Source organism: Somniosus microcephalus, chromosome 3 (assembly GCF_052327205.1).
Source record: "Somniosus microcephalus isolate GS21.2 chromosome 3, FLI_Smic_1.0, whole genome shotgun sequence".
NCBI lineage: Eukaryota > Metazoa > Chordata > Chondrichthyes > Squaliformes > Somniosidae > Somniosus > Somniosus microcephalus.
In genome coordinates this window covers 78997999-79015842 of record NC_140989.1, presented here as the reverse complement: position 1 = coordinate 79015842, position 17844 = coordinate 78997999, and the positions used below count along the sequence as shown (strand labels likewise).

General features: G+C 46.7%; 1 protein-coding gene across 1 annotated transcript in view; it reads left to right on the top strand.

The window, feature by feature from the left end:
* LOC147121161 (deoxyribonuclease TATDN3-like) overlaps positions 1–17322 on the top strand; it is an 84782-nt gene extending 67460 nt beyond the window's left edge. Inside the window, exon 11 of the mRNA XM_085981253.1 lies at positions 659–17322. The gene's annotated coding sequence lies outside the window, so the exon portion shown is untranslated. The remainder of the gene's footprint in view (positions 1–658) is intronic.
* The last annotated feature ends 522 nt before the right edge of the window (positions 17323–17844 follow it).

The following is a 17844-nucleotide window of genomic DNA, read 5'->3' as shown; positions in this document are numbered from 1 at the left end:
CACGCTCTCTCTTCCCCCCAGTCGCTCTCTCTCTCTCTCTCTTCCAACAACAACATGCCCTCAAAAATCCCTCGGCACCACCGGGCACTTCAGCTAGTAAACTATATAAAACAAGGTGACAAAATAGTCTATTTTTCAATCATTAAAATGCTGATTGGTGCTAAAGCAACACACTAGAGTTTAACTTTAAAGGCTTATCTAGTTAGACTTTCAGATGAGACGTTAAGCTGAGGCGCTGTCTGCCTGCTCAGGTAAAAGATTCCATAGCACTATTCAAAGAAGAGCAGGGTAGTTGTCGCAATGCCCTGGCCAATACTTATCCCTCAACCAAAACTATTAATACAAAATTACTATTAAACTGGTCATTCATCTGATTGTTGTTTATGGATCCTTGTGCGCAAATTGGCTGCAGCTTTTGCTTATATTATATAACAGTGGTTGCATGTGAAAAGTAAGTAATTGGATGTAAAGCCCTCTAGGACATCCTGTGATCATGGAAAGTGCTATATTGATGCAAGTTCTCTTTTTCTTTAGATAGGGCTTCACATTAAGCAGATTTAGGTTATAGCCAAGGTTCACCCTTCGTAGCATGAAACAACCCTTTCAGGTATTTTGTATTGGGAGATTCACTGAAAACACTTTTTTCTTTAATTACCAGGATATTCAACTCAGTTGCTCCAATGATAACTGAAGAACAGCTGCCTCTTTGATAATTAGAATGTGAACATAACACGGACATGCCAACCCCGGTAACCTGTATGACAAACACAATTTTCAGTGTCTGACCATGTTTGTGTTTGGCGTAAGTCAAAACTTTGGGTATGACTACAAATGCAAAAGTACATCCAATATTTGCCTAGTATTATCACAGATCACAGAAATCACAGAAACCTCACAGTACAGATAGAGGCCATTTCGGCCCATCGAGCCTGCACCGACACATGTCCCACCCGATCCCCATAACCCCTACACCAACACATATCCCACCCTATCCCCGTAACCCCACGTATTTAATCCCCCTAACACTAAGGGTCAATTTTTATCATGGCCAATCAACCTAACCCCGCACATCTTTGGACTGTGGGAGGAAACCGGAGCACCCGGAGAAAACCCACGCAAACACGGGGAGAATGTGCAAACTCCACACAGACAGTCACCCGAGGCCGGATTCGAACCCGGGTCCCTGACGCTGTGAGGCAACAGTGCTAACCACTATGCCACCGTGCTGGCAGGCAGAATGGACAAACATTTAATTTTGAAGGACTGTTCTCCCTTTTCACGTACAGATTTCTCTTTGTTATCCACAAACATCCCATGTAATACAAGCTGGCACTGTTTATAAAGAGCTTTAATTTACAGTGTAATGTGATGAGAAGATAAGTAATCATAGTTACTTACCAAAATACATCCATCAGATAATGATCCAAAATTTGTTAACTGCTGTTCAAAGATGTCATATTTCCAGTTGCTTTAAAAAAATGCAACAAAGAGAAATGCCAGTCAAAAATTAAAATTAAATGTTTGTATAGAATTGCAGATACCTAGCATGCGGGGAAGCCCCACACCAACCAACACACTTCTTGTAATGTTCTGACATAGCACTACTGAGATTTTGGATTTAGAATTTCCAGCACAGGCAAAATGGGCCAAATGGCCTCCTTCTGTGAATCAAAGAAATTTACGGCAAAGGAGGCCATTTGGCCCAGCGTGTCTGCGCCAGCCGAAAAAGAGCTATCCAGCCTAATCCTACTTTCCAGCTCTTGGTCCGTAGACTTGCAGGTTACAGTACTTCAAGTGCATATCCAAGTACTTGTAAAATGCGATGTGGGTTTCTGCCTCTACCACCCTTTCAGGCAGTGAGTTCCAGATCCCCACCATCCTCTGGGTGAAAAAAGGTTCTCCAACTCCCCTCAAATCCTTCTACCAATTACTTTAAATCTATGCCCCTGGTTATTAACCCCTCTGCTAAGGGAACTAGGTCCTTCCTATCCACTCTATCTAGGCTCCTCATAATTGTATTCAGCTCAATTAAGTCTCCCCTCAGCCTCCTCTGTTCCAAAGAAAACAACCCCAGCCTATCCAATCTTTCCTCATAGCTAAAATTCTCCAGTCCTGGCAACATCCTCGTAAATCTCCTCTGTACCCTCTCTAGTGCAATCACATCTTTCCTGTAATGTGGTGGCCAGAACTATACGCAGTTCTGTGTTTTATACAGTTCAAACATAACCTCCCTGCTCTTATATTCTATGCCTCGGCTAATAAAGGAAAGTATCCCGTATGCTTTCTTAACCACCTTATCTACCTGTCCTGCTACCTGCAGGGATCTGTTGACATGCACTCCAATGTCCCCCTGTTCCTGTACACTTCTCAGTATCCGACCATTTATTGTGTATTCCCTTGCCTTGTTAGCCCTCCCCAAATGCATTACCTCACACTTCTCCGGATTGAATTCCATTTACCACTTTTCTGCCCACCTGACCAGTCCATTGATATCTTCCTGCTGTCTACAGCTTTCTTCCTCACTATCAACCACATGGGCAATTTTTTTTGTGCTGTGCTGTATCATTCTATGAATTGTCTTACATGTGAAACAACAGGCAGCAAAATTATCAAAACGGTAGAATATACAAATATGATTTGGTTTTCAAAAATATGTTATGAAGTTAACTTAATTATTCCACAGTAAGTACTCATTAAAGGTGTCATGTATCCTTCTGTATGGGTGTGTACATTGGTAGCACTGTAACAAATATTCAAAATTATAGTGCTATTTTAATGTTCACGCTTATAATATACAGTAGTTGGAAATCCTAAGAACTTACACCAGCACAATAAGGGTTAATTATTTGATCGGCTTACATATTAAGCCACTTTTCTGGATTATAAATGGGATGTAAAAGTTAAAGACAGGAAAAACAAGGTGCTTGCTTTAATCTGTCACAGTCCCTAATTAGGCCAAATATTCAGTTTGTGTAAATGGAATAATGCCTGGAGAAGGGTCACCCAGAGGATCAGAGCTGTTTTCCCACAGGCATTAATGTGCCGAAATCCTTCATCAGTCTCAAGAAACTAACTTGAGATAGCACACAGAACGTCAAAGAGATGCAGATTAATTTCTTTAATAAAGTAGAAAAATGTCTCAAGACTTACAAAGTACAAATTGCAATTACGAGGGATCAGATGATCTATTATCTCAACTTTAGAAATAAAGTTCACCCAAGTTACATCTGAAACCTAACCGCGAGAATTGTGCTTTAGCACAGCAATAAGATGTGTACGTGCCTGCTTTGTTACTTGGAGTTGTGCTCCAGTCTAAAGACCTTGGACAAGGAGATGAAATCAGGTCCATTTTCTATCTATAATACATTATAGCTCCAATTTTAACTGGTGGTTAGGGGTGAGTGTCAGACTCGCTCTGGTTTACCAATGTGGGGCCTGGGCCAGTTTAACTCCCAGACCTTATTTAAATAAGTTAGGTCCGACTCCCACCTGAACCTGGCGTCAATGACATGGCGCCTGTGGCCGAGCACGGCAGGAGGCCGCCGCCGGGGATCCACGGGAATATTCCCCGGCAAGTGTAAATCATGAGGGGGTTCTGGAGACATTTAAAGGGAGTGGGTGGAGCCCAGGGCAGGAGAGGGCTAAAGTTTCCTTGTGGGACCTGGATGAGCTCTCCTCCTGGCCCACGTGGAAACTTAATTTTTTTTACGGTAGTTTACCTTATCTGTCCTATTGAGCCTACTCCCACGTGGCGCCAGGTGCCGAACACACAACTGGGCATTAAAATCTAGTCGGGGTTCAATTGACATCATTGGACCCTGACCTCGCCTCCCAAATCTCTGGAGTTAAAATTTTGGCCGGTGAGAATGCAGCACCAAGCCGGAAGGCAGGACACTGCCTCTATTTTAAACCCCCCTGCCCCACCCCCTGTTTTCGTCGGGCGTGTGGGGTTAAAATCGGCCCTCATAAGTCTGTGTACGTGCAGAATTACTGATTCACATTTTTCAGCATTATGCTTTTCCGTCACATTTGTCTGTCACACTTTGCTGTCGTAATTAAATTACCTCTGATTGAGTTTTTCAAGGTTGCCCTCCAAGGTTGGTGCTGCAATTGTTCACTTACCTGTGAGACCTTCAAGCTGTCTCTTCAGGATAGGTGGTGCTATTCTCTACAGTACCACCCACATTTGAGCTCACCACAGCTGCTTCTGTCTCTCCTGCCATAATCCCCTGCTATGGTTCCTTCCCCCCACCGTAATCCCCTGCTGTGGTACCCCGTCCCGCCATAATCCTCTTCCACCTAGAAGGGCAAGGGCAGCAGACACATGGGAACACCACCACCTCCAAGTCACACACCACCCTGACTTAGAAGTATATCGCCATTCCTTTATCATCGTTGGGTCAAAATCCTGGAACTCCCTACCTAACAGCACTGTGGGAGTACCTTCACCACACGGACTGCAGCAGTTCAAGGCGGCAGCTCACCACCATCTTCTCAAGGGCAATTAGGGATGGGCAATAAATGCTGGCCTTGCCAGCGACGCCCACATCCCATTAACAAATTTAAAAAAAGTAATGACACCCCCCGCAATGCTGATGAATGTGAAAGGTATGGCTTGGGCATTGTAGGGATGCTTTATGTTGGTGTGGGGTGGTGCCAACCTGGTGCATCATGTGGCAGCCAGGGTGTGCAGTGTCAAGTGAAGTAAATGTGGCCATGGTGAGGCCATCCCGGGCAGCAATGTGGTCTGGTGCTGATGCCCTCTGATCTGTTGGTATGATGTTGGTGCTGCTGGTGTGCCTGGAGATGGTGGTGTTGCAGCTGATCATGGTCAGATTCTGAGGACCAAGGTGAGAGAGTATAAACCGTACCCATGCTGATGGAATAGATGGCAGGTGATAGAAGCGATCTGTCAATCGTTAGAGAGGTTGTTCCAATGAGGTGACACTAGATAGAGAGTTTGCTCGAAACACTTGCAACCTGCATAAAGCTCAATTTGTCTTCCAAATGCAGTAAGCAACAGCTTCTGAGCTTGGAAAGTAAACAGCTGGGAGATGGGAGCTTTTATAGCACATTTCAAGCTGTCAAGTAATGAAATGATTCCATAGCCATTCAACTCCCGCCCAGCTTAAAAGACGTGATCCCCGAGCAGCGTGGACCCCGTTGGCGAGCTGGTAAATTCTAAAGGTGAGCTCAAAATTGTTGTCAATCCTCTGTTAACAAGGTCATAATGACCTGAATTGCCTCCCCCGCCTCCGCGTGTCAGGTCTGCTCAGCCTTGACAGACCTAACATTTGGTAAAGGCACGTGGCGGCGGGATGACAGCGGGGTCCCGACCCGCTGTCAAAAAAAAACACTTTCCCACCCAACCCACCACCGATTGTGCCCGCTGACCCCCCAGAAAATAACCCCCTTTGTTGGACTGGAAGATAGTGGGGAGTGAAGTGAAGTTGCTGATATAAAGCAGGGTGTCACTTCCATAGAGTTTTGTGTTCTAACCCACCAGCCTGCATCCCATGGATGCAAAGATTTTTCCCAAAATGCTGTAATTAGGGATTCTATTGGCATAACAAATGAGATGAAATGGGTGGCAACTCTGTCTGGTCCCTTGTTGGGGGACTGTGGAGGACATGTAATGATTTGCTTGTTACATCTCTAGAAAGATCTGAGTGAATTACTTTGAAGTGACTGTTATGTAAGCAAACATGACAGCTATTTTAAACACAGAAAGATCCCACAAACAGTAATGAAATCCAGCCTACAACTGCTACCCCCAAACTCTCCGTTCCTATGACTATGGCTACTTGTGTATGCCCCCCTCCCTTTGTCCCACCATTGGTAGCCGTGTTTTCAGTTGCAGAGGCCCCCACACTTTGCAATTCATTCCCTAAACCTGACCATCTCTCACCCCATCTCCTCCTTAATACCCATCTCTTTGACCAAGCTTTTAGTCACCCCTCCTAATATCTCCTTCTCTGGCTCAGCGTCCATGTTTTTCATTACGCCGCTGTGTGACATTTTTCTATGTTCAAGGCGCTATATAAATGCACGTTGTTGGTGGTGTTGAGTTAAATGATATGGGAATTTGTTTATGGTGATTTTGGTTGTGAGGAATGTCGATCAGAACACTGGGAGAACTCCCTGTTCTACCTCGAATAGTGCTATGGGATCTTTTACATCCACCTAAAAAGGCAGTTGGGGCATAAGTTTTAATGCCTCATCCAAAGGGCCGCACCTGTCTCAGTATTGAACTGGACTGCCAGCCTAGACTATGCGCGCAAGTCCTGGAGTATTCTGACTCAGAGGCAAAAGTGCCACCAGCTCACTGATATTGAAGGGTTGGAATAAACAATTTTAACGCATCATTTGAAAGTGTCCCTAAAGGCCATTTACACAAGCACAGCGAATAAGAAGCTCCATTCTAGTCAATAGAAGCCCCTTTCTGTGTTCATGCAGGCCACCAGGTTTAGTGTGTTGTTACAGTGCTGCATCAGTTCTCATGTGTGAAACCAGTTTAGTTGGAGTTGACTATTCTAGGGACTATTTTGTCTAGCCTGAAGGCCGGGACACTGTCATTGCAGTTAAGGGGTAATATGGGCCTGTTAGGATGTGCACATGCTGGACACTTGTCATTTCTGTGGATTAAGATGATTGTGGCAGAACTGAGGGACTCTGGACTGTGTGGTGGAAGAGCGGAAGAGCCTAATCAGCAGGGGGGTCAATTCAGGTCGTGGGTTTTGATTGCTTCTCTGATTTTGATCATAATTCCAAAGGCAATCTGCAGTGTGGCAAAACCTCAGAGCTATCATAGGGTTGTTTGTGGGTGCACAAATGTCTACATGCCTACAGCCAATAATGGCTTATACCTTAAGGAATGTAGACATTTAGGAAAATATTTAACTACTTTTGGTAACTGCTGAAATGTATTTTGGTGGATGTATGGTGAAACAGTTACCTCCTTAATGGAACAGTGTGCACAAAAGCAGCTGACACCTGTGATGTTCCCCCATGGGTGCCTTGAAGGATTCTGTGACATAAAACTTGAAGTAATGACCTTCGCTGCCATGGGCAATATAGAGTAGATGATTGACTGCCCCTGCAGTTCTTTCTGAACCAGGTGTCCCAGTCTATTCTGTTAAGCTTGCACCTGGTCATTCAGTGCTCCTCCAAGCCCAGATAGCTGGTTCTGTTGCAGTAGATCCACTGCCAGTAGTAGTTTGTTAGCCACATCATTCACCAGAAGTTTTTCATGACAGGACTCTAAAGCAGTCTCAAAAAGTACAATTTTCTTTTCCGAGCTTCGCATAAATGTTTGTTAATCCGTTTTTGAAAGCGAAGGAATACTCAGACCAGAGTTAAACAGTAGCGGATAGCCTGTTAACATTTTATCAGTATGCAACCTTTAATTCACATCCACTTTTTTGCTAAAATTAGCAGACAGAGGAAAATATGGGGTAGACCTTTGGTTTGGACATCGAACTGGCGCTGTATTGGAGTAGGGAAGGTGCCGTGGGTATGGGAGGCACCTTCCCGTGCAAGCGCAGGGGATGAAGCACCTGCCATTTTACCTCCACCCTTCCTATTGTTCAGGGCCCCAAACACCCCTTCCAGTTGAAACAGCGATTTACTTGTACTTCTTGCAATTTAGTACAGTATACTGTATTCGCTGCTCACGATGCAGTCTCCTCTACATCGGGGAGACCAAACGCAGATTGGGTGATCGCTTTGTGGAACACCTCTGTTCAGTCCACAAGCATGACCCCGAGCTTCCAGTAACCTGTCACTTTAATTCTCCACTCCACTCCACTCCCACTCCCACTCTGACATTTCCGTCCTCGGCCTCTTGCACTGTTCCAATGAAGCTCAATGTAAGCTCAAGGAACAGTACCTCATCTTTCGATTAGGCGCTTTACAGCCTTCTGGACTCAACAGCGAGTTCAACAATTTCAGACCATAACCTCTGCCCCTATATTTTCACATGGCAGCTGTTGTTGATTCTGCCATTCACATTTACACCTCTTCTAGACTCATCTTTTTGTTTCTTGTCCCATTACCATCTCCTTTTGCCTTGCACCATCATCCCTTTTGTCTTTTAATCACTCCTGCCTTCCACCCCATCACAGACCTTCCCTTTTGTTCTTTCCTCCCCTCCCCCGCCCCCGACCCCGAACTTGCTTAAAATCTGTTATATCTCTAACTTTTTCCAGTTCTGACGAAAGGTCATTGACCTGAAACCTTAGCTCTGTTTCTCTCTCCACAGATGCTGCCTGACCTGAGTATTTCCAGCATTTACTGATAAAATGTACCTTTTTGGAGAGCCTCCAGCGGTCCCTTTATCGATCACCAATTAGGCCTCTCAGGGCCGGAGGACTTCCATGCACCATGCAAGCTCTGCTCATTTCTCTTTGATGGTTGCAATTAGGATCCTGCAACAGGCTCTAATTTGCATAACTAAACAGCCTTCCACCTAATTTGGGTCTGAATGCTGGGCCTCTATTTAAAGGCTTACCTGAAAGTTGATTCAGGTGGGCAGATGGGTGCACTAGGTGCCCAACAACCTTTTTATCACTCATTTTTCAGAGGAGAAACAAGTGGCCAGCAGTTGAAAATCTCCCTTATAGAATCTAAACACCATTTCCTCTCACTGCCCTGTGCTTTATACCATGGAGGCATTGATCTGAAAGTTTTAACTAATTTCCAGCATTAATAAGGAAATAATTACAACTCAAGCCATGATCCCACCTCTGTCCAGTTTGGACACAGCAAAATGTGGTAACCTTATGCTATGCTTGAGACTATCTAACCAACAATCAGGCATGATTCGGCACCCTGCCCATTCCAGACAATAAGCGAGATTTCTTTTCCAAACAATAGATCACATGTTAGTAGCAGTTTACACATTGCCAACAGGGTTATAAAGTGATAATGGAAGAGGGTAAAGAGTGTCATACAGGCTCGTTCGAGGAAACAAAAAGTGATCTTTTAAATTCTGGCCAAATTACCAATTCCGTGCCCCACCCCCCGAAGTGGACATACAACAGGTTGCCAAACCAAACTCCATCGGGTGGGCCTTTCCACCAATACTTGGGTCTGGATTTTGCAGTAGAAATTACAGTGAAGCTATCAGTGCTCGCCTTTATTAAAGAGTAAATTGGACAGCACCTTCCAGCGGCCGCACATGCACAGTTAAACGTGGATATCAGGAAGTTGCTGTCCGAGATGCCCTGCTCCTCCAGAAGCTTCACGATAAAAGTATCTCGCCGAGAGACTCGGCATTGAATTACATTGAACACCATGAAGTTGCGGTACTTACCCACTAGATATCCACTAAACGGTAGCATAGTGGTAATGTTAATGATCCGGTGACGACAGTTCAAATCCCACCACAGCAGCTGGGGAATTTAAATTCAGTTAATTAAATAAATCTGGAATAAAAAGCTAGTATCAGTAATGGTGACCATGAAACTATTGGATTGTCATAAAAACCCATCTGGTTCACTAATGTCCTTTAGGGAAAGAAATCTGCCGTCCTTACCCGGTCTGACCTGTATGTAATTCCAGACCCACAGCAATGTGGTTGACTCTTAACTGCCCTCTGAAATGGCCTGGCAAGCCACTCAGTTGTAAAAAACCACTACGAAAAACAATAAGAATAAAACCGGATGGACAACCCGTCATCGACCACAGCACACCCAGCCCAGTCGATCCTTCAAAGTCCTCACCAACATCAGGGGACTTGTGCCAAAATTGGGAGAGCTGTCCCACAGACTAGCCAAGCAACAGTCTAACATAGTCATGCTCACAGAATCATACCATTCAGCCAATGTCCCAGACTCCTCCATCACCATCCCTGGGTATGTCCTGTCCCACTGGCAGGACAGACCCACCAGAGGTGGCGGTACAGTGGTATACAGTCGGGAAGGAGTGGCCCTGGGAGGCCTCAACATTGACTCCGGACCCCATGAAGACTCATGGCTTCAGGTCAAGCATGGGCAAGGAAACCTCCCGCTGATTACCACCTACCGCCCTCCCTCAGCTGATGAATCAGTACTCCTCTATGTTGAACACCACTTGGAAGAAGCACTGAGAGTAGCAAGGGCACAGAATGTACTCTGGGTGGGGGACTTCAATGTCCATCACCAAGAGTGGCTCGGTAGCACCACTACTGACTGAGCTGGCCGAGTCCTGAAGGACATAGCTGCCAGTCTGGGCCTGTGACAGGTGGTGAGAGAACCAACACGAGGGAAAAACCTACTTGACCTCATCCTCACCAATCTACCTGTCGCAGATGCATCTGTCCATGACAGCATTGGTAGAAGTGACCACCACACAGTCAGGACACCCCCCCCATCGTGTTTTGTGGCACTGGCATCTATCCAACAATGTGGAAAACTGCCCAGGTATGTCCTGTCCACAAAAAGCAGGACAAATTCAACCCGGCCAATTACCCCCTCATCAGTCTACTCTGAATCATCAGCAAAGTGATGGAAGGTGTCATCGACAGTGCAATCAAGCGGCACTTACCAATAACTTGCTCACTGATGCCCAGTTTGGGTTCTCCCAAGACCACTCGGCTCCTGACCTCATTACAGCCTTGGTCCAAACATGGACAAAGGAGCTGAATTCCAGAGTTGAGGTGAGGTGAGAGTGACTGCCCTTGACATCAAGGCAGCATTTGACCGAGTGTGGCATCAAGGAGCCCTAGTAAAACTGAAGTCAATAGGAATTGAGGGGAAAACGCTCCACTGGCTGGAGTCATCCCTAGCACAAAGGAAGATGGTTGTGGTGGTTGAAGGTCAATCATCACAGCCCCAGGACATTGCTGCAGGGGTTCCTCGGGGCAGTGTCCTAGGCCCAACCATCTTCAGCTGCTTCATCAATGACCTTCCCTCCAACACAAGGTCAGAAATGGGGATGTTCGCTGATGACTACACAGTGTTCAGCGCCATTCACAACTCCTCAGATAATGAAGCAGTCCATGTCCACATGCAACAAGGCCTGGATGACGTTCAGGCTTGGGCTGATAAGTGTCAAGTAACATTCGCGCCACAGAAGTGCCCGGCAATGACTATCTCCAACAAGCGAGTGTCTAACCACCTCCCCTTGACATTCAACGGTATTACCATCGCCGAATCCCCCACCATCAACATCCTGGGGATCACCATTGACCAGAAACTTAACTGGACCAGCCACATAAATGCTGTGGCAACAAGAGCAGGTCAGAGGCTAGGTATTCTGTGGTGAGTGTCTCACCTCCTGACTCCCCAAAGCCTTTCAACCATCTACAAGGCACAAGTAAGGAGTGTGATGGAATACGCTCCACTTGCCTGGATGAGTGCAGCTTCAACAACACTCAAGAAGCTCGACACCATCCAGGACAAAGCAGCCTGCTTGATTGGCACCCCATCCACCACATTAAACATTCACTCCCTCCACCACCGGCGTACCATGACTGCAGTGTGTACCATCTACATGATGCACTGCAGCAACTCGCCAAGGCTTCTTCGGCAGCACCTCCCAAACCCGCGACCTCTTCCATCTAGAAGGACAAGGGCAGCAGGCACGTTGGAACACCACCACCTCCAAGTTCCCCTCCAAGTCACAGACCAGCCTGACTTAGAAGTATATCGCCGATCCTTCATCGTCGCTGGGTCAAAATCCTGGAACTCCCTACCTATCAGCACTGTGGGAGTACCTTCACCACACGGACTGCAGCGGCTCAAGAAGGCGGCTCACCACCACCTTCTCAAGGGCAATTAGGGATGGGCAATAAATGCTGACCTTGCCAGCAACGCCCACATCCCATAAACAAATTTTTAAAAAATTCTAGTAATTCCCCTTTGCACCCTCTCCAAGGTCTTGATATCCTTCCAAAGGTGTGGTGGCTAGAATTGGACAGAATACTCCAGCTGAGGCCTAGTAAGTGATTTATAAAGGATTAGCATAACTTCCTTGCTTTTGTACTCTATGGGGTCAATTTTAACTCCGGTGCGGGGAATTGTCGGGTTCCCCGAATTTAGTGTTTCCCACATGAACCAAAATGGGTCTGTGAGATTGATGCAATTTTAACTCAATTGGCCAATTGATTTCTAACATGTGGGAACCCTTGGCAATTGAGTATTTCTAGTCAGAAAGTCGCAGAATATGACATCATCATTGCTGCTGCTTTTAAGGTCCACAGCAAGTCTTGCATCTTCTGCAGGCTTCCAAACTTTACCATTAAGATGGCACGGGAGCCTGCTGGAGCAATGGCCAGCGGGAGGGCAAGAGCTGCCCCAAAATTTGATGAGGCTTCACTCCAGGCATTGCTGGATGGTGCTAGGGCCCACAGGGAGGTCCTGTTCCATTCTTCAGGGAGGAAGAGGCCTCCCAGTCGGACCAAGGCTGTGTGGCTACAGGTGGCAGGTCAAGTCAACTCCTTGGGGCTCACACGGCGCACCTGGATGCAGTGCAGGAAAAGATTCCATGACCTTCATCGCACTGGAAAAGTAAGTATGAAGTTTCCGTCACCCTCAATCTGATCCCCATTGCCTTTCCTCACCAGCACTCAGCTTTAGCAATCTCTTCCTCCACATCCCACTTGACACTCGCACCCATGCACCCTTAGCCATTCCCTCTCTAGCTCACATTCACCTAACTATTTGACCATGCAGCCCTCACACTCCCTCTCACTCTGATGCTTTGAACACAACTGACAACACACAGGGAGGGCCCTTGGTCTTGCAACCTCACTCCATCTTTGTCTCCTTCTAAATATCCATGCTATGCAATCTCTACACTCACTCCTTCATTCTCACTCAACCTCCATTTGTCTCCCTCATTGCAGGAAAAGAGAGCTCACAACAGGAGAGAGCGAGCCAGGACAGGAAGAGGGGCACCCTCATTAGCCCAGCTCACCCCCTGGGAGGAAGCCGTCCTGGAGATTGTCGGGGCTGACAGAGATGCGGAAGTTGGGGAAGGACAGACAGGTGCATCCCCGCAAGCTGGTGACAGAATATTTTTCCATCTCTCTCATTGGCATTGCATGAGTCGCTGATAATGATTCCGAAGCTGCATCATATGGACTTATGATCATCTGCAAAATGCAATGTGCATGTAACCTTGGCATCACATCTCTAACTTTTTCCTTGACTCCCCCACAGGACCATCGTGAGCCCCCGTCCCCAGTGTGCAGGAGGAAGAGCCTGAGCAGCCAGACTCCTCAGAGGAATCTGCAACCTCTGAGGTCGCAGCGTCAGCAGAAATAAGCGCACCCAGCACCAGCGCAGACAATCACACCTTGGTGGGACCTTTGGGGCATAGAGTAGAGTTGCCACCTGGTGTATCACAGCTCACAGGTGAGCATCAGCAGATTGTGGAGACAGGGACAGCAGTGGAGAGTCCTCATCGGAGGGCGCAGGACTCTGCCAGCTCAGCTCAGCTGCATGTCGACCCTCTGCCTCTGGGTCCATCCGTAAGATCAGAGGTGATGGAACTCCATGCACAGATGCAGGAGTCTCTGGCAGGTTTTGTCTCCAGGGTCACTGCGAGTGTGGAGCGAATGGAGGAGTCCATAGCGAACATGAGCAGAGCCTTTGTAGAGTCAGTGGCGCATGAACGCATCAACACGGCAAGGATGGCTACCTACGTGGAAATGATTGCTGCCTCCGTGGTAAGGCTGGCTACCGTAGAGGAGAGGATGGCTACGGTAGAGGAGAGGAAGGCTACGGCCATGGAGGAGGTTAGTCGCCAGGGTATGGAAAACATGGTGAGTGTTCAGAATAGAATGACATCTCTTGAGGAGCGATGGGCATCTATTGAACAGAGAAACCAGACCTTCATGGAAGTCCTTCTGAGTAGGACTGCCATTGCAGATACGGATCCCCATGTCCCCCCTGATGTGCAGCAAGGTGCTCTCAAGCCACTTGCAGGCACTGAGGGGGACTGATCCATGAGAGGGAGGTTGGTGGCACACCTCAAGGAAGTGGGGGTTCCTCTCCAAGCACTCACACTTCCATGCCACTGCAGAGCCTTCGGTCAGAGCCCCGCCGGAGTCCACACCCAAGTGAGATAGACGTCTCAACCCCTGCACAGCCGCAGGAGCAGCAGACTGCTGACGAGCCCTCACAGGCTCGCCACCCCAGAGGACGCCCGCCAAAGGTGTCGAGACAGGAGCAGCAGGAAAGTGAGCAAGGGGCCTCCACTTCTGCTGAAGCCACAGGGGAACCACTACGTAGGAGCATGCGTAAGAGGAAAATAAAGCACAAGTAGTCACAAGGGTAGTCACTTGGGTGAAATGTGTATTTTGTAAAAATGCCATCAGTTTGTTTTGCATAAAATTTCTGATGGCAACTGCTGCAGTTCGGCGTGTGTCATTTCGCGAATGGGGCTTTCACATTGCGGGCTTAGGATTACTTGCAGTTGTCAGGATGCTGGTCAAATAGCTCGGAATCCACAGGGTTTGGCCATTGTCGATGCTCAGGTAAGAAGCTGCGAGGCAAAAGAGTTTGATTTACTAGGCTAAGCAAATCTGGACAGGATGAGTGCGTTCCTTGCATCCTGGGCAGCAATGTTCTCACGTAATGCTGCCGCTGGTTGATGGGCCTCTGCAGGATGCTCGTTTTCGCCCTCCTCCTCCTCCTCCTCCTCATCATCATCATCATCTGAGGAGGGTATGTGAGGAGCCACTTGGTCCTCAGGAATCTGCAAGCCACGACGCTATGCCATGTTGTGGAGTGCACAGCAAACCACGACGATTCTGGAGACCCTGGCTGCTGAGTACTGTAGGGCTCCACCTGATCTATCCAGGCATCTGAAGCGCATCTTCAGCAAGCTGATGGTTTGCTCGATTATGGATCTGGTGGAAATGTGGCTGGAGTTGTAGCGCTCCTCAGTTTCGTTGGCTGGCCTCCTCAACGGCGTCATTAGCCACGTCCTCAGGGGATAGCCCTTGTCTCCAAGTAGCCATCCGTGAAGTTGGTCTGGTGGCCTGAATAGTGGAGGCACACTAGACTGGCGCAGTATGAAGGAGTCATGGCAACTGCCAGGGTACTTGGCACAAACATGCAAAATCTCCTTCCTGTGGTCACACACCAGCTGAACGTTAAGGGAGTGGAAGCCCTTGCGGTTGACAAAAATACCTGGCTTGCGATGGGGTGCCCTAAGGGCCACATGTGTGCAGTCAATGATGCCCTGCACCCTTGGAAAGTCTGCCAGATGAGCTGATCCAACCGCTCGCGCCGTCACATTTGCACGATCCCTGGTGAAATGGATGTGATTGTGCGCGAGGGCAAAGAGGGCATCGGTTACCTGCATGATGCAAGTGTGTGTGGCTGACTGGGAGATGCTGCTGATGTCTGCTGATGATCCCTGGAATGAGCCTGAGGCCAAAAAGTTGAGTGCAGTGGTGACTTTGATGGCCACTGGTATGGAGTGTCCACCTGGTCCTCTGGGCAGCAGGTCTTGCTGTATCATTGCGCAGATGTCAGTCACTATCTGTCGCGAAAGTTGGAGCTGCCTTTGGCACTGCTGCTCAGTCATGTTGAGGTAGCTGACCCTGTGTCTGTAGACCCTGTCTGGGGGGTATCTCCTGCGCCGATGGGCTTCCATGCGCTGGTCCCTTCTGGCCTGTGCTGCCTCAGGTGGGTGAGCAGCAGCCTGGCGCTCCTGCTGCTGCTGATGCTGTTGTTCCTGGTTCTGCTGCTGCCGCGCCTGGTGCTGGAGGTCCTCTAATGCCAAGAAGGGAAGGAAAAAAAGGCCTCCCATGCTTCTGGTAGATGCCTCAGTTGAGGAAGCGCTGAGTGAGGGTGGCGAGAGGGGTTTCGCAGGAGGTCACACTGGAGAAGTGTGTGAGGCTCCAACCTTCCACAGGTGTGGTTAAACCTGGTAAAAGTTGCCCCAGGCCTGAGACAACAAAGTCCTGCCACCTGCAAATGATGACTGATCAAATCTCCTCTTTAATGGTTGACCTGCAGCTGATAGTCAGCAAGCCAATAGTGCTCACGCCAGGTTTCACAGGCGTGATCCCCACCAGGCGTGTTTTACGTGGGAAAAGGGTTAAACAGGCAAGGGCCTGTTAAAATGGGATTATAAAGGCCAATTAGTGCTGTTTAAGGGCCCTAAAGACCAGTCCCACCAGTTGCAGGCGGGATTGATTCGGGACCATCAGACACACCTGGGTTAAAATGGCCAGGTGTCAGGAACCAGGCAGGGGGGGTCCTGACCCCCAGGTTTTGCGATTTTAAACCCCACACGCCTCAAAGCCCGCCTGATGGCTGATTTAAAATTGAGCCCTATGCCTCTATTTATAAAGCCCAGGATCCTGTATGCTTTTTCAACAGCTTTATCAACTTGTCCTGCCATCTTCAAAGATTTGTGTATGTGAATCCCCAGCTCTCTCTGTTCCTGCAGCCCCTTTAAAATGGCACCATTTAGTTTATATTATCCTCATTCTTCCTTCTCTGCATTAAATTTCATCTACCATGTGTCTACCCATTTCACCAGTCTGTCTATGTCCTCCTGAAGTTTGCCACTATCCTCACTGTTAACTACATTTCCAAATTTTGTGTGATCTGCAAATTTTGAAATGTTGCCTCCTATACCCAAATCCAGGTCATTAATATATATCAAAAAGAGCTTTGTTCCTAATAAATAACTGTTCACTACTCTCTGCTTTCTATCTTTCTATCCCATTGCCAGTTTTGTATCCATGCTGCCAGTGTCCCTTTAATCCCATGGGCTACCATTGTGCTAATAATTCTATTATGTGGCACTTTATCGAACTGATAACATGAACTGCAACAGTTTAAAATATTAAATTTCTTGTTCTTTTAAGTCAGAATCCATCTAACTCAGAGAGTACAAACAAGATGGCCCATGAACCATATCGGGCCTGCAAACTCTGGCAATTTGGCCCATGAAACCTAGGCAACTCAATTCTATTTGTGCTTATACTTCTTATTCGATGGATTTTGAATGTTTTAGGCCAGGTTTGGAAAGGACTGCTCTTAGCACTATTGCCTGATTGTTGGATAAATCTTGAATCAGTTAACCAAGAAATCTGCAGTTTTCAATTTATGCAAACTTATGGGAATATTGCTTTAATTGTTATGTGTGGCCCATGAAGCACCATAGTCTGCACCGAAGCAACCAACAAAGACATAAAAGCTTCGACACTAGATTTAGCAGTTATGTATTCCCATTTATGTTTGTATGGATGTTGGAAACTGTTACATTTCACAATGTTGTGTGAAATACCACAATGTTTGTTGAAATTCCCTTCTCAGTATATTAAAAATGTGTAAAAACTCTGCATATATATATCTATTAAAATTTCAAATCCTACCCTTTTGCATTTTACTTATTTTTATCTTTTTTTCCCAAAAGTTTTGCAATACAGAATCGGAATCTTGTTGGGCTAGAGTAGTTATTAAATCAAAATCTGCTCAGGCTTTAAAATATATATTTATAAAATATATATAGAATACTATTTTTCTAATTTTATAGTTCTAAAATTTATTTTCCTGAGACTTTCTTTATTTTTAGGGAATGAAAAAAATCCAAACCATAATAACTAGTTCATTACTCATTGCCCAGATGTATGGAAGTCTCAAAAAATGAAATTAGAAAAATACCATGTTGTACAGATGTTTAATTAAAATTGTAAAAAAAACCTGGCCAGCAAAAAATGGGAGTTTCAATTTTTCCCCTAATAATGGCCCCTTTAACGGCTACGCAGCCCATTCAAATTTCCGCACATGCGCGGTTTTTCCATTGTGAAGCTGGTAAGCTTCAACTTCCTCTCTACCTTTAGAGTTTTCTCATTACACATTTCAGAATAATAACATTTCTTTCTGCAACAATTAT